The sequence below is a fragment of the Lactuca virosa genome, chromosome 8 (genome assembly GCF_052849685.1).
Source record: "Lactuca virosa cultivar CGN04683 chromosome 8, Lactuca_virosa_CGN04683_v6, whole genome shotgun sequence".
Lineage (NCBI taxonomy): Eukaryota > Viridiplantae > Streptophyta > Magnoliopsida > Asterales > Asteraceae > Lactuca > Lactuca virosa.
Window position 1 is genome coordinate 166,184,640 of NC_136433.1, and position 5,193 is coordinate 166,189,832.

Below are 5,193 nucleotides of genomic sequence, written 5' to 3' on the forward strand. Positions count from 1 at the left end.
AGAGTGTGCCAAAATCCCTCAAACCAAGGCTCTGATACCAACTTGTAATGTCCCAAAAAATAATGACATAAAATTTTTGTTTTTAGATTAATAAATCGTTAATACATATGTTTCCCATAAAACCAAGGGAATTGAGATTTAGCAAAACATCATCAAATTAGAGTAGTTCACAGAATGCGGAAACATGTGGGGTGTGCTCTGCAATCACCCCGAGCTCTTCCATTTGAAAACCAAAGTATATATAACGTGCCTTTAAGGTACTCTTTTATGCATAACACAAAAATATAAAAACAAATATATACGAAAACAATCAATTTCATCCAATAACATCATATCAAAAAATTGTAATACATTAATATTAAAGGGATCTGATTATTGTTATTAAGAGGTTTTCCCTAACTATATAACCTAATACTACATTGCTATAAAGGGGCACCTTCTTGTTTCAGTAACTCATCATTAATTTGTCTTAAGCCGCTCTAAAACCCTTCATGTATCCAACCAATCATCATGTCTCTTAGCATCAATACGAATCCCAACTCTTGATCAAGAACAACACGGAAATCCTACACAATAATCATGTTAGTTACAATATCAATATCAACTAATTAATAATACTCATAGTACGTATGTATGTATGAGAGTGGAAGCAAAATGATCTAGCAATAAGAGTTTTGTACTACCTTGAATCAAAGTATTTTTGGTGGCCTCAAGGGCAGCTCCCAAAGGATACTCCTTGCCTGTGCCATCTTACTTTTGAATTTGCAGGAGAGTGTCTGGTAGTTCAAATCAGAAGAAAACCAACCAAAGCAATTACACTTTTATCCTTGTTCATATTTAAAAAAAAATCTTTCTTTACATATATACAGAGACAGAGACTGACTAACCAGATATTTCATGAAGATGGGTAAAAGAGCTAGCAACATACTCACTGAAAACAACACAAGCAGCCTAAACCCATCAACATTTTTATAGATAGATACATAGTAAAGACTAAAGAGTATAGATGATGACCTCAAAACCAAATCTTGTAGACCAGCCTTCGGTAAGACTTCATCCATAATGAGGACATCAGTCCATATAAACCCTGTAAGTAAAAGTAAGTCATCATCAACACGTTTTATTCATCTCAAATTCTGGTAACAATCGGTCTTACTGATGAATTAACTCTGTCCATAAACAGTAATACATACGAATTCGGTTGGATAATTTTGCTGGAGATATCCATTGCTGTATTTGTTGTCTGGCAGCTTAAAAGTGCCTGATAAACCAACCAAACACCAATTAGGTGTCAACACAACAAGATGCAGATGCATATTATTATTATTATTGTTATTGTTATTATTATTATTATTATTATTATTATTATTATTATTATTATTATTATTATTACCTTGTGGTCAAATATTGCATGAGTTTCACCAATTGCTTCTCTGAATCAGGGAAAAAGACATGATATGCGTGAACATCTTCCACAAATTCACGAGTGGGAACCTATTCAAAAAATTGGGCAGCTCATGATTAACTTGCAATTGAAAACAGTTATGTATTTGTAATTACCTCAGGAAAACAAGGAATGTAATCAGATTCACTTCCTTCATTGGTAGATTCAGGAGAACCCATACCTATTATCTCTTTAGAGCGATCAAGTTCCCCAAGGAACTGTTGTATATTTTCAAGAAGCTTGGATTTCAACTTTTCAACCTGCCAACATGCATACGTTACCAAGTCAATCAAATACTTTCTCTGTGCATTTCATTAAAATACTAGGAAAAATATAACAACTTGAACATTTACATCATCTTTATCTTTCTACAAGTTCAAAGTATGTTTGAAATCCTCCAAAAAGTAATTTAGTATCCTTTTTATTTAATTTTGGGGTACAACAGGATATTCTTGTGTGTGAATGTGATCTTTTAGTAACACGAATATATCCAACTTTCACATACTTATACTCTGTGACATCATATATTTGTAAGTGAATTGTAGACACAGAGGACAAACCGAAAAAGTTCAGAAAAGTTGGTTTTTCATGCAAAACTCGTTGAAGAATTTTATTATGTGAATTTGTCGTTTTATGGGTCAAAATATCCTAAAAAAATTATATCTTCCCTTTCCGATATATTTGTAAGTGAATTGTAGACACAGAGGACAAACCATAAATCAATAGTTGTATGCAACAACATTCATTAACAATGTGATCAACACACCCTACAAATTTATTATATTGTATGTAAACCTTCAATTTCATGCATTTCTTTAACTCATAGGAAGAAAAACTACAACCCTAGTCAACTTAAACCACACTACAACATGTCCACTAAAACAAATTACCATAATACCCCTGGAAAAAAAACCTCAAGCCGCCCTAGGAATCGAGGTGTTCTCTGGCAGTGTAATTGACCTATAAATTCATCATATCATTAAATAATTCATGAAAAAATATATAATTAAAACATGAATAAATAAATTTCACCTGAACCAAGAACACATCCAATGCAAGAGCATGGCTAACCCCAGGAGGGGTACCTTGGTAATATGGTGTAGCTGAAGTAGTAAGAGCCTTAGCCACTAGGAATCCTATAGGGGTCTGCATCCCTAAAATAGTAGCACCCATTCCAACAAGGTTCATGTCTAATTGTGAGTTACCAGAGAATATTTTTACTCGTGCTGGACAATACACAACCAAGACACCTATTGAAATATCAAAATATGGTAATTATAATTCAATGATAGCAATGTTGGCTCCCTGTTAAAAAAGTCAAATATGGACTTCATTTAAAACAAGTGTTAATGAAACATTGTATTTTACTGAAATGTACATCACCTCCATTGTAAAAGTCTTCCCTGCTCCTGTCTGTTAAAGTGCATAAGAGAATTCATTAATATCATATTAAAGGTGAGGGATCTCTTTTAAATCTATTTGAACAATAGAGATATCTAATGGAAAAGCATATAACTAGCAAAAAGGCTTCAATGTAGTTCTTATTTAGCTTCTTTAATAGTGATACAATCACATAACAGATTACTAGAGCTGACTGAATCGGTAATAGCAATAACCTGATAACACATTAACACTCACTACACAGTTATCACAAAGTTCAACTTCAAACTACTGATAAAATAATATACTCTGATTTGTCATGCGTCTCTTAAAATAAAGTTCAATTGTACATAGTTAATTCATAAGATTAGATGCGATACATACCTGTCCATATGTGATGATTGTGTCGTTAATTGAATTAACAGCATCTGTTGCAAACAAATGGACATTCAGACCAAATTTTAAGTTGAACACGTTACTCCAATAGAGTGACCTCAGATAGAAAAGAAAATTAGATACTAAAGTGAACCAAATGAGCCTTAAAAATAAGATTCTCTTATCTTGGACATACAAGCTGAAAGGAGAGCTTATGTTAGCTGTGTGGTGGGGTACTCAAGCTAATGAAGCTTTCCCTGAAGCATGGCATTCAGATGCAACTTATGTTGGTGGAGCTGATGCTCTTTCAAATATCTGTTCAAAAGTGTATCTTTCACCTAAGCTATGAAAGAAAAAAATTAGAAAGAGAGAATATTGGTGACAGCAGCGCAAGCCATGGTGGCTGGTAGAATTGACAAACTACAATACCAATAATTAGGAAACACAAAAAATTACTGAACGAGAAAATTACTGAACGAAAAATTGACAAAACCCTAACCCATTGATTTCAATTTCTTGGCCCTGTGAGCGGATGACAATCATCGATAGAATTGCAAGCGATCCTCGTAGGCACCATGGAGCTCTCGACGGACAACGTCGATGTCATCCTTGTTAATCAGCTTCTGCATCGCGATTGACTTGCAAGCAAAATGTTGGTGCGTGGTTTTAATAGTGACAAGACGCATCACGCCAATTTGACTTGCGCGAACATCATCCATTGGTCGCCCGAGGATGGGGTTGGAGACCTGCAAACGGTGATGGTGGATGAAGTGTTGGTCGATAAGGTGTGTACATTGTCGTCGAGCGAGGCCTGAAGATTCGATGTGGGTTGGAGGTAGTGGAGGTGGGTATCAGGCGGGGTTTTAGGGTTTCTTTTGATCGAAGAGGAGTTTAAGAACTTCAAAGATATGAAATTATCGATCTTGTACACACCAAATACCAATTCGGAAAAATCGCATATCAGGAAGTCAAAAATATGATTTCAGGAACTTCACAACTAAAAATCGCATATCAGGAACCCACACAATGCTTTTAGGGTTTCTTTTGATCGAAGCGGATTTCACAACATACGAAGAAGAAGGAGGAGAGTATCAGGCGGGGTTTTCAATTTTTTGGTATTTCATTCCCCCCCTTGGCAATTAAAAAATTGAAGAATGTGTGTTCATGAAAAAATGTAAAATGACAGTTCTACACGAAACACTTTTTTATGGTAGGTGCCCTCTGTGTTTTTAATTTTTTTGTTGGACACTAATTTTAGGGCACGCATAAATGTGTGTCCTCTATCCTTCATATTGTGGAAAACTGACATTAATTTTTAGGGCACACACAAATACGTGTTCTCTATCAGTGTGTGTCATTGATTGCATGTCATTAAAGGGATGTTTTCTAGTAGTGTTCTTACTTTCACGGTGATTACGATACTTCTATTGATCTCTTCGATTATCTTTCACTTCAATCTTTTGGCTTAAGTCGGATGCTACATTGAACTTGGTTCTCTGAACCACATATAATACTTATCTTACTCGGACTCGATATTATATGACCACCAGGATCAAAATAATAGTCATCTTCTTAGTGATTATCAAAACAATTTTAACGAAACACATGAACAAAATGGAATAAATTACTAGCACATTGGTAACCTTGTGACTTTCCCTGATCCAAGTGTGAGTCCCGTGCTTCTGGTAGTATAAGCCTTTGCTACCTTTCACACCTACTCATACTCGTCCCAAGTCTTGTCCCGTAGTTCTCCAAGTCACCACACAAGAAAATTATATAGCAACTTAACTTATCAGATAACATAACCAAGGTTTATATTATTTCTTGAATCGATTACATAGATATTCAAGTTCACCCTACACTAGGCCTATTATACTAGGCTACACCACATGATACCATCTATATAGCTACTTTATATCTCGCTCTTCGGATATATAGATCCTTACTCATGATCCCTCGAATCGTCACCTACTTCATCAGGGATCGTCTGGAAT

At 35.0% G+C, this 5,193-nt stretch overlaps 2 long non-coding RNA genes across 2 annotated transcripts; both read right to left on the reverse strand.

Annotated features, from left to right (window-relative positions):
* Window positions 1-366: 366 nt before the first annotated feature.
* On the reverse strand, window positions 367-1,261 carry LOC145128297 (uncharacterized). The gene is made up of 5 exons (XR_013716792.1): window positions 1,194-1,261; window positions 1,015-1,087; window positions 888-931; window positions 684-776; window positions 367-566 (listed from the first exon to the last, which is right to left on the reverse strand). It is a non-coding gene; the product is annotated as an uncharacterized LOC145128297 (long non-coding RNA).
* A 1,049-nt stretch (window positions 1,262-2,310) lies between these two features.
* Window positions 2,311-2,899, reverse strand: LOC145128298 (uncharacterized). The gene is made up of 3 exons (XR_013716793.1): window positions 2,828-2,899; window positions 2,477-2,694; window positions 2,311-2,404 (listed from the first exon to the last, which is right to left on the reverse strand). It is a non-coding gene; the product is annotated as an uncharacterized LOC145128298 (long non-coding RNA).
* Window positions 2,900-5,193: the final 2,294 nt, after the last annotated feature.